Below are 16,342 nucleotides of genomic sequence, written 5' to 3'. Positions count from 1 at the left end.
GCATCTGAAGAGGTCAATGAGTAGTGCTAAGTATATAATCTTTGAATCATTTTAATTATTTATCTTGTATCATTTTAAATCTTGCATTGCCATTCATAATTGTATAACTAATATGGTGAATCTATTTATTTTTATTTTTAGAGATTATATATTATGTCTTTCAGAGATCAGAACTATGCCAGCTGAGGAGAGAGCGATCATGCGGCCAACTCTTATGGTTCTGCACCTCTCACACCAGGCAGTAAACTTTAATACTTTAGATATTCTTATTTATATTATTTCATTCTTTGCTAACTAATATAACATTCTTTATATTAGATGTTTTACGCTCAGATTCGAATGACAAAGAGTCACCAGTGACCCCACAGTCACATGCAGTAGCAAGCGACTCCCAGATACAAAGCCATGGTCGAGGACCTGTATGGCTCATGGCACGTGCAACTTGATCGGAGGATAGAGAGCTCATCCATGTTCAGAGTTGTTTATAAGTACTACAGCTTTAATTAATATGTTTAGAATTTAGACATTATAGAGTTAACATTTATTTTTCAAAATTAATTTTGCAGCAAATTTTGAGAGCTTGGAGTATCTCATGTGGCTACCAGCATCATTTGATGCTTGATGCCGAGGCTAGTGAATGAGTTCTTCAGTTGGCCATCTGGAGCTTGTGATGCAACCTGGGAGATATTTTGGATAAGTCAGAAATATTTAATTTTTAAATTCATGGTACATTTGTATTCTACTTATTAATACATACTTCGATTCTATCTTGTAAGAGTACTATCGATTTGAAACTTCCTAGGATGAGGAGGCTGGCCGTCGGACCTTTGATGAGGTCGCCACATGGAGGCTCCGAGATGGCCTCTACAGCCTCAGGTGGTCTGCCATCAAGCAATCCGATTCTCAGTCACCATTGGACTAGAGTTCCTACAGGGATCACTGGATGTGGGTGGATGTATGGGAGGTCCTTTGTGACCAGTGGAGCAGTGAGGAGTACTTTAGTAGGTAGTAGAGGGTCCAGTAAAATTGAGCCACCCAGTAGGATTCGATCAGGCATACAGACGGCTTCATCGACACATATGTTGTGGTCGATAGACTGATAAGAAATTTATATCAAAACTCTTCACTAAAATTGTAAAAACTCTTATATGTATATTTTAATTAATTTAATTTTATTATTTACTTATTGTAGACATGACAGCTGGGTCATCCACCAAGCCCACTGTGGTTGTGGAAGGCCACACACCAGTATAGGAGGATTGGTGATTACTTAGATTCTAGATCGTGATAAAAATTTTAAACTATATTTATTAAGTTATTATAGGATTTGATATGTATAGTAGAACTAATATATTTTTGAACTGTATAGACGGATTATACAGAGTACGTCATTACGCAGCATGGCGATGACTTGTCCACTCAACCCCTCCTTAACCTTAAGGGATGGCTCAGGGTCATCGGAGGGGTGAGTAAGAGTCGAGTCAAAGGATTCAGCCATGCTTCGACCCTCCAGTGACTTGATACTCTTTGACATCCTCACAGGCCTTGACGTCCCAGACTTGGAGCAATGTGCATGTAGAGAAGGTCGTGTAGAGGCTTCTAAGCCAATGACCTCAAAGCTTCTGAGATACTATTTGCGATATGGTCATGAAGATTCTTCGATATCTGCAGCTGCATGATCAGTTGGACTCATTATCTCAGCCATCACATCAGATAATTCTATTAGTAAACTCTTTTACTTGTTTTAAGTTTTCATATTTAGAAGCTTTACATATTTAGGCTTGAGTTTGGGAAAAAGATCTAGGGGCTAAAAATTCAATCTAACAATTTAATAGATGGACCGATGTGTCTATAGCTTCGTATCATCGAATGAAATGTCTAGAAATAATCTATTCAAGAATCGGAGGAGGATATTGAAAAATATATCTCCGTATCAAAAGATATGCCTCCACATCGAAACTTATTAGTAATATTTTATTTTTCTTTATTTCAAGATGTTGAGACATCCGACTTTCATCCACTAATTGCTGGAGAGGAGTAGGAGGATGAGGAGGAGGACGATGAGGAGGATCTGACCTATTTTTTTTTTATTTTGATGTATTGTATTTTTTTTGATACTACTTATAAAATTAATTAATTTATATTTTTAATATAATATAATTAGTTTTTTATTTGTGATTGTCATATTATCTTTAGATTTTAATTATAATAGGTATTAAAAATCATAATTGATTGTGATTAATTAAAATAGATATGAAAAATATTATTATAATTTTTTTTAAAAAAAATAAAATTAACTGTCATCGACAGCATTAGTGACGGCTAAACTTATTAGTGATGGTATTAGTGACAAAATAGCCATCACTAATTTTTTTAAATTTTTTTAAATTTGATTTAAAAATAAAAATATAACAATGGAATTTGACTGTCACAAATATTGTCACTAATAGTGGTTATTAGTGATGGTTAAAACATCCATCACTAATAGGATAATTAGCGACAAGGGTTGTTCTGATCATAAATTAGCAATGGTGTTCCATCGCTAATCCTATGATCGATGGCGAATCCACTATAGCAATGGTAATTAGCCATCGCTAATAATGAAATTTCTTGTTATGGTAGTAAAGTTGATTTGTTTCGAATGCCATTGGTTCCACCACCCTAGGTCAGCAAAAACTCTCTAGGTTCTTGTTGTCATATAGTTAGTGATAGTTTTTAGGTTTGTTGTTTGCTTTTGGACATTCAAGATGTTTCGATTTGAGTGGTGAGTGTGAGTGCTTTGAGGGTCCTTCATGGTTAGCCCTCGTTTCTCGATCGCAAGGCCTTCAGCCCGAATGACTTGTATCTATGGGCTTCGAGGGTCTTTCATGGTTAGTTCTCACTTCTCGCATGACCAAAAATTTTATCAGCTCAGCTCATTTACAAATGAGGGACTTTTAAAGGTCCTTCAGATTAGCCCTAGCTTCTTGATCATCGAGATCTTCGGCCCTGACAACTTGTATTTGTTGACTCCAAAAATTTTTCATGGTTAGCCCTCACTTTTTGTACGACTAAAGATTTTTCATCGGCTTAGCTTGGTTAGGAACAATAGGCCTCCAAGGATTCTTCAGGTTAGCCCTCCTTTTTGGTCATCGAGGTCTTCGACCCTGACACTTGCATTTGTGGGCTTTGAAGGTCCTTCATGATTAGCCTTTGCTTCTTGCATAACTCAGCTCAGCTCATTCAGGAATAAGGGGCCTCCTAGGATCCTTCAAATTAGCCCTCGCTTCTTGGTTGCTAAGGTCTATGGCTCTGACAACTTATATTTGTGGGCTTAGAAGATCCTTCGTGGTTAGCCCTCACTTCTCGCACTACTAAGAATTTTTTGTTGACTTAGCTCGTTTAGGAACAAGGGGCCTCCAAGGATCCTTCAAGTTAGCCCTCGCTTCTTGATCACTAAGGTCTTCGATCTTAATGACTTGCATTTGTAGACTCTGAGGATCCTTCATGATTAGCCCTCACTTCTCGTGCGATCAAGAATTTTTTGTCGGCTCAACTCGTTTAGGAATAAGGAGCCTCCAAGGGTCCTTCAACTTAGCCCTTGCTTCTTGATTATCGAGGTCTTCTACCATGACGATTTACATTTATGGACTCCGAGGGTCCTTCATGGTTAGGCCTCACTTCTCATGGATCAAAAATTTTTCATCGATTCAGCTCATTTAGGAACAAGAGGCCTCCGAGGGTCCTTCAAATTATCCCTTGTTTCTTAGTCGTTGAGGTCTTCAGCCATAATGACTAATATTTGTGCGCTTCGAGGGTCCTTTATGGTTAGCCCTTGCTTTTTGCGCAACCAAGGATTTTTCATTAGCTCAGCTTGTTTAGGAATAAGGGGCCTTTGAGGGTCCTTCAGGTTAGTCCTCGCTTCATGGTCGTCAAGGTCTTCGACCTAAGTATTATCACAAGGAGAGTGAGGTCTATGACTATTTATAAAATTTATGGATTAGAAAGAAAATATTTCTTTTTTATTGAAAATATTTGTTACACTTATTGGTGATACATCTGTAGGTTATCTGAATTCCAAGATTGCTTTATTGGTGTTTCATCAAGCTACTTCAAGCAGTAGGTTCCAGGTCTGATAATCTCATCTACTTGGTAGAGGCCTTCCAGATTGGAAGAGAGCTTTCCCCATTCATTTGTTTGGGATACCTCAACTCAGTGCAACACCAGGTTTTCGATTTGGAACATTTTGCCTCAGACTTGAGAGTTGTAATATCATGTGACCTTGCATTAATAGGCTACCATCCTCACTCGAACTTTCTCTTCGATCTCTTCAAGCATATCCAAATTCACCCAGAGTCATTCAAGATTATTTTGTTCATCATAGTTCTTAACCTATAATGAAGGAATCCCAATTTCAATTGGGATGACCACCTCCATTTCGAAGGTGAGGTTGAAGGGGGTCTCACCAGTGGGGATTCTCTGTGTAGTTTGGTAGACCCAGAGTACGTGATGGAGCTCATCTGTCCATGATCCCTTGGTGCAATCGAACTTAGACTTCAAGCCCCATAGGAGAGTTCGATTAGTTACCTCGACTTCTTCGTTAGCTTGGGTATGGCCCACTGATGTAATTTGGTGTGATATATTCAAGTCTCAAAAAAATTCGATAAATCAAGCACTGATGAACTGGCGACCGTTGTCTGTGATCAATATTCGAGAAAGACCGAATCGGCATATGATTCACTTTCAAATGAAGTCTTTCACTTTCACTTCAGTGATGCAGGCCAGTGGTTCAGCCTCTATCTCTCGATGAAATAGTCGATGATGATTAGTAGGAACTTTCATTGGTTCCTCTCCTGGAGCTTGCGATTAACATCAGCATCACAGGCTATGTATATACCTTTATGTGATGAGACAAAGATCAGCCTAGAGTAGATCTCTTGCCAGAATGAGGGGTGGGAGAGTGCCTCCTCTGGTCAAGACTCCTAGGTCGACTCAGCCATATTTGCCTTCCCCACTGGGGAAGGTTGTGGTGGTTCCTACCGAGGGGCCTTTAGAGTAGGCTTCGATTGTTGTATGGTGCGAAGCACTGTGGTCAATACCTATATTTGGTCAACCAGTGTGTTGAACTGGTCTGAATTCACCTCTACGGTTGATTGGGATGGCTATGGTGGTATCTCCAACTGCTGAGCTAGGTTGCAATTTTCAATCGAATTTTTGGCCGATCGGACTGCCATGGTATTAGAACATCATGACGATGTTCTATATGGTAGCATCATTACTGGTTTTGCACTCCTTTCCAAAAGTAGGCTTAGATGCTTTCTTGAGCGACAATCTATTGTTGCAAATTTCAAACTTGGATCGGATTGGCTGGAGTTGGGCGGCGATGGTAGGATGGCAGTGGCCAGACCTGTAAAAGAAGTTTCTGATCAGAGTTGGCTCTAGTAGGGATCCTCTGATACTCAAGTTAGGAACTTGCAGATAGATAGAAAGAAGTGCAAGAGAGAGATTGCATATCTAGGGATCCTTTATTAACCTTTATTTATAGACAGAGCTAAGAGCCGTGGAAAGGTAGGAGTGTGAGAGAATATCCTGATTATTTCGAACACATCATCCATGATATTCCTGGCCTGATTTTTTGGAATTTGTTGGTTGCCTATTGTCTTATCTACTTCACTATCAATTGCTTTCGATTGCAGTGGAATTTGAAAACCCATGCAGGAGCTCGAGGTCTAACCCTCCGAAATATAGGGAGCCTTCCAAATATATGTGGTGCAGTCAACTATCTCCGAGATCAGTAGAGGCTAGGTTGGCAGAAACTAAGTCGGTAGAAGATGAGTCAGTAGGAGCAGTGGGTTAGCAAAGATCGAGGCTTATTCACATCTTCAACTTGGGTGTAGATGAAATGTCCTACCTGTATCAGCTCAGAAGGTCACCCTCGATACCACTAAGTATGTTATCTTCTTATTCTCTTTTTCCCTATCTTTCTTTATGCATGCAATTAGAGCACCGCTACTCAAAGAGGCCACAACCATGTTGCCACGAGGCCGCACTATCTTGATTGTTTTTCCTTTCTATTCTTTTCTTTCTCTTTTTCTCTCCTCCTTGTGAATGCCTCACCTGCCTCTCTCTTTCAAAGCTAGCTACTTTTGGGCCTTCAGTAGGGTGATCACTGGTGCATATCAATGAGCGATATATTGTAGTCAGAATCTAGACTCTTTTGAGACTTGCCATGGGCTGACTGTGACCATAATCAAATGTTAGGAGAGAGAGAGAGAGAGTTTGAACAATGGAGTACAATGATTGAAAATTTTATTTTTTTTCTTCTATTATTCAGACATGTTGATGATTTTGAATATATATACACTTTATATTACTTAGCATGCTTTAAATTATAAATAAAAAATTTTATATTATGATCTTAAGTTTTATGTATATAATGCTTAATCGAATAGTGAGAGAGGTGACTTACTGGACTTTTAGTTCACTCCTATTTTGTTACCCTTTTCAAATGCCAACTCCTAGTGTGGATGGGACTATGGACCATGAGTTGAAGGATTAGGACTTTGAAATTTTTTCTTTTTATCTAAAAATAAATATTATGTAATTAATTTGAATTGATTTTAAAAATAATATTAGATTTATTTATCAGATTAAAGATTTTAAGTATTTTAGTTTACTTGCATTGGTACTACATAAATTTTAGGACTTACATATTTTGTAGATAAAATCCTGTAGAATATGCAATTGTTTGTCACATGCTTACTTGTGCTAGTGAGATGGGGCATGATAGATTTTATGACATCAGTGCTTGGGCATTAGATCCTTAAGGTATAAGGTAGGTAGTCAGAGTGGGTAGAAGTTAGGATATGTAGGGACACCTTAGATTAATAATATTTTGGAAACAAGAAAAGAGAGAATCTTGATACTAAAATTATAATTAATTAATAAATCATATATAATTTCTTATGTGGATATAGGTTGAGATGGCCTTAACTAAGATCCAAAAAGTGGTTGATCTTGTCGAGGGATCCCAAGCAGCTAACACTTGCCACACTAGGGATGCTACTTAAGCAGGACAAGCACCTCGTGCCCTTCTGTCTCTCGAATGGTTGATAGTCCATCAACTGGGGAGGTAAGGAGGCACAATGCCAACTCTACCCACCATCAAGATGACATCCCAATCAATGTTGACAAGAGTTAGGGAGTTGGTGGAGATTCAGGAAATCATGGCCAAATGGTAGATTTTTTTCGGAACTTGACTAATCTTTTTTGGTAGGTGTAGCCCATAATTAAGGCTGGACAATCGACAAGGGTAGAGAAAGGCATCATAAAATTCAAAAAATTAGCACCACTAATCTTTGAGGGATCTCATGAACCTTCAGAGGTATTGAAATGGTTAAAAGAGATGGAGAAAATCTTTTCCATCTTAGATTGCACAGATCTAGAGAAGGTTCAGTTTGCAGCTTATCATAAGGCGAAGCTTATGATTGGTGTGAATCTATGAAAAGGCAGCATGAAAATGATCCGAAGCTTGTCACATAGGATATATTTTATTAAAATTTTTTAGACATGAATTATCCTACGAGTCTTCGATATCAGAAGAAAGAGGAATTTATAAAGTTGACCTAAGGCCATATGATAGTTGCACAACACAAGGCTAGATTTATCAAATTGTCTTACTTCATTCCTGACTTAGTAAATGTTAATGCTCATAAACCCAAAGATTTGAGAAGGGACTGAGACCAGAGATTAGGTTTGGCATGTGATTGATGGGGTTGACTATTTATAGAGAGGTGATCAACAAGGCAAAAGTGACAGAGCAAGGAGTAGAAAATGTGGAGCGGGCAAGAGACCACAACATGGAGAAAAGATCTTGTCTTGGAGGGCGTAGGGAGGTCAATTCTTAAATAACCATTCCAAGAGATAGGCACTATTCAAAAGAGATGACAGATTCCAAATGGAGAAAGAGCATCGGTGTACTAGGCGCATAGGTTTTCATACAGAAAAAGATTGCTGTTGGTTCTCTGAGGCATGTTTTGAGTATGGCCAATTGGGCCATGGAGTTATAGATTATCCTCAGCACAAAGGTGGGCAATATGACCAAATAACTAAGACTGCTCTAAAACCACCACCCTTTCAAATTCCCTCAATTGATCAAACTCCTCAGCCTAGCTAGGGTGCTCCTTTAGGGCGTGATCGAGGGAGAAAGCAAAGACCCAAGACCTCGGCCCGCGTCTATGCTCTGACAAAGCAGGATGCCTAGGCATGCAATGCAGTTGTGATAGGTAACCTTACATTATATATTGATGTTTATTTCATATATAGAATATCTTCATAGATTGATGCATGTTAAATAGATTTTAATAATTGTTATCCTCCTTTTAATTGTAATAAGTATTGTTAGGGTATCTACCATCTATGCTTATAGCCTGTTTGACCCCAGGGCTATCTACTCTTTTTCTTCTTTTGAGTTTGTCAAAAAAAAGTGGCATTGTCCTTGTATCTTTAGAATTTGAGCTAAGTGTCTCTACTCTGAATGGAGCTATCATTATAGTTAGCATGATCTGCGAGTCTTGTGCAATGGGCATAGGAGGACATGATCTCTTGTAGATCTAATGGTTTTGAATATGAAAGACTTTGATGTAATTGTGGGAATAGATTGGCTAGCAACCCATCATGCCTCAAAGTGGATTGCTTTAAGAAGAGAGTGACTTTCCAAATTTTCAAACAAATAGAGTTCAACTTCTCTAGTAGTAGAATAGGTGCTTCTCTTTGGGTTATATCATTCATGCAAGCTTTTCATATGCTAAGGAAGGGGTATGTAGAGTATCAAACTTCTGTAACTGATACTCAATCAGAAGAGCTCAAATTGGAGGACGTTCCCATTGTAAAAAAGTTTTTTGATATTTTTCTGAATGATCTTCTAAGAATGCCTCTAGATAGAGAAGTGGAGTTCTGTATTGATTTGGTATTCGGTGCTGGATCTATCTCTAAGGCTTCTTACTAAATGGCCCCAGCTGAATTAAAATAATTAAAGAAGCAACTCTAAGAACTATTAGACAAGGGGTTTATTAGGCCTAGTATCTCCTCATGGGGTGTTCCTGTGCTCTTTGTTAAGAAAAAGGATGGTAACATACAGTTACGCATAGATTATAGAGAGCTAAATAAAGTAAGAGTTTGGAATCAATACCCTCTACTAAGGATTGATGATATCTTTGATCAGGTTCAAAGTGCTAAAGTGTTCTTCAAGATTGACTATCGTCCAGACTGATGATATGCCTAAGATTGTCTTCCAAACTATATATGGGCACTATATGAGTTCCTAGTAATGATGTTTGGACTCATGACTGCCCTGGCAACATTCATGAATTTAATGAATTAGGTATTCAAACCCTTTTTGGATTAGTGTATGGTAGTCTTCATTAATGACATCCTAGTATACTCCAAAAGCTATGAAGAGAATGAAAAGCATTTGAGGATAATCTTATAGATTTTGAGGGAGCAAAAGCTATGTGCAAAGTTAAGGAAGTGTAGGTTCTGGTCGGAAAGTATCTCCTTCCTCTTTTATATAATCTTTAAGGAGGGTATTTCTGTTGATCCAAAGAAGGTGGAGGTAATTTTAAATTGAAACCGACCAACCAATATGGTCAAGATCCGTAGCTTTTTGAAACTAGCCAAATATTATAGAAAATTTATTGAAAATTTCTCTCTCATTGCAATGCCTTTGACTCAGCTAACTCAAAAAGAAGCAAAATATGATTGGACATAAGATTGTGTATGGAGCTTCCAAGATCAGAAGAACCACCCAATAATGGCTCCAATTCTAACCTTGCCTTTTAGGAGTGGCAGATTCACCATTTCCAGTGATGCTTTCAAAAAGATCTTGGGTCATATATTAATATAATATGAAAAGATTGTAGCTTATGCCTTAAGACAGTTGAAACCATACAAGCAAAATTATCTGATCCCTAAGTTCCCTAACTTAGAGGCATTACTTGTATGGGGAACTTTATGAGGTCCTTGCTGACTATAAGGGCCTCAAATATATTTTCATCAGAAGGGAGTTGAATATTAGATAGATAAAATGGTTGGAACTATTGAAGAACTATGACTTGACCATTAGCTACCATTCAGGGAAAGCAAATGTAATACTAGATTCTCTAAGCAAAAAATTCTCGAACAATATAGCAATTTTGATCACTCATATAAGTCTATCTTAAAAAAGCTAGAGAGGTCTGGAATTGAGGTGCCATTACATAACTCTAGATATTAGGTTGCTATCCTTATGGTGTAGCCTACCTTGATTGAAAAAATTAAAGGTGCCCAAAGAGAAGACCCAGACTTAATGAGAATCAGAGAAGTAGAGTTTGGTATCCTATCAGAGTTCAAGATCCATGAGGATAGCTTTTTAAGATTTGGTAATAGAATGTGCATCCCAAACAATCCAAAACTGAAATAGAAGATTTTGAAAGAGGCTCATAGCTGCCTATATAGTGTACTCTGGTGGTATAAAAATGTATAGAGACTTGAGAGAATTTTTGGTGGAATAGAATGACGAGAAAAATTGCTCAATATGTTGCCTAGTGTTTGATATGTTAGCAAGTTAAAGTTAAGCACCAAAAGCTGGCAGGACCACTTCGGCCTCTTCCTATTCCAGTATTGAAATAGGAGCATATAGCTATAGACTTTGTATTAGGATTGCCAAGGACTCTTAGAGGTCATGATGCAATTTAGATGATTGTGGACCAACTCATGAAGTCAGCATATTTCTTGTTTATTCAGGTTTAGTTTCTTGCTTAAAAGACTGGCTAAACTATATATTGATGAGATTGTGAAACTCCATAGTACCCTTGTATCTATAGTATATGGTCGAGATTTGAAATTCGTCTCTAAATTCTAGAAAAATTTACATCAGGATATGAGGACCAAGCTAGAACTAAGCACAGTCTTTCATTCTCAAACAAATGGACAATCGGAGAGGACAATTCAAATTCTAGAGGATAGCCTTACATACCACCTTTTTTTCTAGAAAATACTGAGGCAAAGAGAAATCTAGTTGTTAAGATAACTAAATAGAACAAATACAAATAAACATGCTCATCAAAGTTAGAGTAAGATGGCAGAGAGAGATAAAAATATATGATATAATAGGTTTCTATATCCATATAAAATGTTATACCCTTCAATTTTTAAATGGGTGCTCCTTTAATCGATCTCTTATCTCTTCACTAAAAACTTTCCATTCTCAATCAGCTCAGAGATAAAAGCTCTTTTTTGTTGAAAATATTTGATTTCTTTCTAACCTATTACCCCAACAATTAAATATGCACTATATCAACAACTATTTTGATCTATTCTTCCTCCAATCTATACATAGAAGTAAGAGAGAAGAGGGGAGAGCTTATAACTTGAGCTCATATATATGTTAAATGTTTTCTCCATATATCTTTCACAAACTTGTCCTCTATAGCTTACACAACCGAGATGTGTTATTTAGTTCCTCTTCTCAAGATTCTTAACAATTGAGATTTTGCTAGAGACCATTCGTCAAGAAAAAATAAGAGTCTTTAGTGATCAAGTTCCAAGCTTAACAGCTAGTAGAGGACGTGTTTAAATTGTAGGGAACTGTGATTCCAGCTTTCCATATGCCTTACAACTAGCAATATGACAAAACCATGTGGAGGGGCCTACATCATGCATAAATAGAAAATTGCATGCTATGCTAAAATATACAATTTATGCAGAGGTGATAGGATGCACCATCCATAATTCAGCAATCGTAACAAAAATAAGTTAAATCATTTGTAAATTACGTCCAATTTTACAAGGCCAAACGATCTGTATATCATATAGCAATCATAATAAATATCATTTAGATCATCATTTGCAATACAGATTGCATCCAATTTTATAATTTTTTGACAGAAATATCCAATTATAATTTGGTCAAGTGATATTTTTAAAGACTAATTTTAATTCCCTAAAGAGTCTGCATTATATAGTTTCATTGCTCTCTCTCTCTCTCTCTCTCTCTCTCTCTCTCTCTGTGTGTGTGTGTATCTGTCTCTCTCAATTAAATGATCTTCCATCCTCTCCTTTAAAAAATATCTAATTTATATTAAAAAAATGTTCAATTTATGTTTTTCTTCCTTGTTTTTTTCTTGGTAATCAAAGTAGTATATGTAATGATTGTAACATTTTTCCCCTACTTGATACTTGATTAACAACTAAGAAAGTTATCATCTTGTTTCTGCATTAGGCTAGTCAAGTAATTTTCACTTCTTTTCTGGCAGCACTTGCGTTTTCATTGTCAATAATGGATCATAAATTCTTAGTTTTCTATGCATGATTACACGCTAAAATGAGCGACCACATGTTTTTATGGATTGTGTTCGATTACAGAGCGACCCAACACTTGATTTCACTGCCAAATGAATGAACCGGACCAGCTCTCATGTAGCATTAATCCTTCCAAGACGAAAAGATCTCCTTGGATTGGTAGGTTACAACGGGAGGAACCTCCGACTCCAAGGTTGAGCCACAGCCATCTTTAACCAGTATTAACCTTGAAGCAATTAAAGAAATTAACTCCTTCTGGATCACGTCTATAGCACCTGTCAATAAAAAAAAATGGAGACAAGGTTTCTAAAAGAGAAAGATGAATGTATATGAGAAAAGATGCCTTCTCTCTTTGCTTGTGAATAAAGGAGAAGTGATTAGATTTGGAATTAGCCAAGTCCAAACCCCAAGCCTTCAGAACGTCGCTCTTCTTTCCTTTTGTTGATTAAAGATTTTATCCCTCGGATGCAAGGAAGATAAAAGAGTATATTTCTGTGAAGGAAAGCCCAATTGAACTATAAGATATGCATCTCAGCTTATTAAGCTCACGCTCGTAGATCCATGCTGAAACCTAGCTTGAGCATAATGAAAGAAAGTTTGTGCATGTGTGTGTGTATAATTATTTTCTTTGAAACATGATAGTAACATATAACTAGTGTCAGGCAATTCGATCGTTTAATGAAAAAAAAAAAATCAAAAGAAAAAAAAATTACCAAGCTAAAAAAAATGAAGACCGAATTATACTAAAAAAGAACATTAAAGCATTAGTTGGCTTTTAGGCTCAATTTTGTTCCTAAGCCATATCTACAATCTTCTTGTAACGAGCTTTTTTACCTTAAATGTCCCTGATAAAATTCTAGAAAAGCAATGATGAATCCTTAGAAAATCCAATGGCAGCTAGAAACAGTATAATTTGGAATCAAATTTTGTCACCAGTAGAAAACTTTAAAAAAAATCCATGAGTATGTTAAGATAATTAGAGAGGCCAAAGAATGGACCTACTTTGGCTTCATAACAAAGATAAGAAATAGGAGGCTGTTATTCAAAGTGGATGCTCCAAAATTAACAAGCCAAAACATATTAATCAGCCCTTTGTCCACTAAAAGCTTCACCCTCTGGGATCACCGATCGAGGGTTTTCATGCACACACACACACACACACACACACACACACACACAGAGCAAAATCAACAAGGGCTACTCACAATACAGGGAAAAATAAATAACATACCATCTAGGTTTCCTAGCTTCCAAAGATATGAGACCACTACTTAATTCGCTCAGAAGGAATTGCTTAGGAGAGCACCAAAATGCACAGTAGTCCTGATCTGCCATCACTTCCCACAGCTTTCTTGATCCTCTTCTTCTCCTCCTCTTTCTTTTTGGTGAGGAAAGCTCAAGAGAAGTTCAAGAAAGCTGTGGAAAGGCATGACATGGACTTGGAAGGAGCCTAGCTACTCAGTTGCTCTCCTACTAGCTACTCCTGACATTCTCCAATCTCCATTCTCATATAAGAAGCTGGAGACTACTTACACATGTACATCATGTGAAAGCTGTGATGTGTGTGCTAATGTCCGTTTATGCTGTAAAAAAATATGGGAGTAAAAAGATGGCATCTACCTGCAATGGGACACAAAACATCATGTGAGGTTAAAAAAATACGGTAAACGACTTAAAGAGAGGAGCAGAGGGGTGGAATGAAGCATGTAGCTCTCTCAGAACTCTCTCTTGGACCACTCTTACCCCATCATTGGCCTTCTGCTGTCGTCTGCATGCTGTGCAGGCAAAAACAAGAGAGAGAGAGAGAGAGGATGGGGGTACTGCAAAAGAGCAAGGCTGGTTTGGCTGATCTGGAAGAGATGGAGAGTAATCTGAGGAGCTCGTTTTGTGGTAATTTATATGGGGAACTCTTTCACTATGGTTAACGGTGTAACAGGTACTGGATTAGGGTGAGGCCAAGGTGGAACAATATATCAATATCGTTTGCAAGTTCGGCACCCACCTGGTGACATTGGTCAAAATCCTACCTAATTGGACTTGTGCAAAATTTAAAGCCAATTGCTGAACCTTAACATCATTTAGGTATGATGCCTTGCATGTGAAACTGGGGACATACGTCATCCTTCGCATTAGGTTATACTTGAACGATGCATGTTCTTGTATGATTAACTGCATGCTATCAATGAATTCAGACTAAGCTTAATTACTTCTTTGAAAAAAAAATTATATTTGGCTTAGGTCAGATAGAGTTTGTATCTACTTTGTTGCACTTGATTTAAAGTGTGACGAGCCTGTAACAAGAGCTTATCAAAAATATTACTATAGGTTCTACATATTGTGTGAATAAAAAAGACTTGAATTCAAGTTTCACCCTTGTTATAATTTATAATATCATGTCACCGGATCTGTGACAAATCATACTACTCGCACTCAAACAATTTCAAACTATGTTAAGTCTACATATATTACATAGTTTTGGTTGGTTGACACAGGTAGTGATCAAATATCTACCAGAGTGATAGATAGATAAATAGATAGAGAGAGAGAGAGGGGGGGGCGCCGGGGGGGGGGAGGGAGCATGGTCACCCACCCATTCCCATGGTCAGATGCTAGCATGTGATGACGGAAAAGGTTTGTTTATTGGAATTAAAGGGGATGGGTGGGGTTTATGGTCCCCAAGGATGAGGGCTGTGCCCCTGCCAACATCACTTCAATTGGGAAGGAGATGGGGTTGGGCTTCTTCCCCTCCCAAGGGGTAGTGCTGAGGACGACGGGTTTCTGACCGGTCCTGATCGCCCAAACTGTAGCCGGACAGAAAGTGGTGGTCCTCCATCCTGACCAATGGGGTGATGCAACTTGAGCTTTCGTACACCACTAGCATGCCTGGATATGCCCAAAAATATCTACGGGGCTTCTCATGGAACAAATATAAGGGATGTTGGACGGATAAGGATGGCGTACGTGAGAGTAATACATGTACATCCTCTGGTGCATTAATTGGAAAAAATGATGCCACATCAAGAGGCCTAAATTCACACACACACACATCCGGCCTGATGCATACTGTCAAAATAAGAGAAGAAAGAGAAGATTTCTATTATTCTGATTGATGTAAAAATTACTTGTTTACAATCATATGTATTGGGTGTATAATAACAACTCTAATAATATTACAAGTTGCTTACATGAACACAACATGCCATGGTGGGTCCTCAGGACCAGTTTGTTCTGGCGACCTGTGAAATAAAATTATGATAAGAACAATATCCTCATTATTTTTTAATTTGTGTTGGCATCTGATAGGAGATTCAGACTGTTATTTTGAGCAATGCCCTTATTAGTGTGCGGTACTTGTCAACATTCTATTGGAGATTCAATATTTTGGAACACCAGTTATGAGTCATGCCCTAATTTTAAATGACTAAAGTCTGCAATCACTTGGTGTGCATATAGTGCAGATGAATAGATCCTAAGCGAATTTTTCTACTGATCGCCATATGGGGACTCAATTTACTACAAAGTAATGCTATATATATATATATATATATAAACCTGTCATCAAAATTTAGTTGAAATTGAGAACGGATGCAATGAAGCAGATATTTTAGGAACTATTTTAGTAAAGAATCACTTCTTTCAGAAACGGACAACTTATCTTGCATGATTCATTTACTTAAAGTGTACCCCTCAAAGCTAGATATAAAAGTTGGATTCTCTTCATCCTCCTCCCATTTTTCTTAACAAGAGAAAGCAATCTCTCCATTTCTCTTCCTTCTCCTCTTGCTCCTATCATTGCTTATGTTGATCGTTGGGGTGCTCAATGCGGCCTCCCAGAACATCAACTGTATTGATTAAGTCAAAACAGGTTTTAGCTCACCAGCCCAAATTTAGACCAGGATTCATGCTCATAAAGAAAAATCTGACCTTTTCCTAGGCATGATTTATCATCTTGAAGAGCATACAGTCATCTACAAATGATTAAATAAAAGAAAGTTTTGAAAGGAATCTTGGATTGGTGTACGAT

General features: G+C 37.6%; 1 long non-coding RNA gene across 1 annotated transcript; it reads right to left on the bottom strand.

The window, feature by feature from the left end:
• Positions 1 to 12,280: 12,280 nt before the first annotated feature.
• On the bottom strand, positions 12,281 to 14,773 carry LOC105033558 (uncharacterized). The gene is made up of 2 exons (XR_830003.4): positions 13,550 to 14,773; positions 12,281 to 12,810 (listed from the first exon to the last, which is right to left on the bottom strand). It is a non-coding gene; the product is annotated as an uncharacterized lncRNA (long non-coding RNA).
• Positions 14,774 to 16,342: the final 1,569 nt, after the last annotated feature.

The sequence above is a fragment of the Elaeis guineensis genome, chromosome 1 (genome assembly GCF_000442705.2).
Source record: "Elaeis guineensis isolate ETL-2024a chromosome 1, EG11, whole genome shotgun sequence".
In the NCBI taxonomy this organism is placed as follows: Eukaryota; Viridiplantae; Streptophyta; class Magnoliopsida; order Arecales; family Arecaceae; genus Elaeis; species Elaeis guineensis.
Note: the sequence above shows the minus strand (reverse complement) of the source record. Positions and strands in the feature narration are given on the sequence as shown.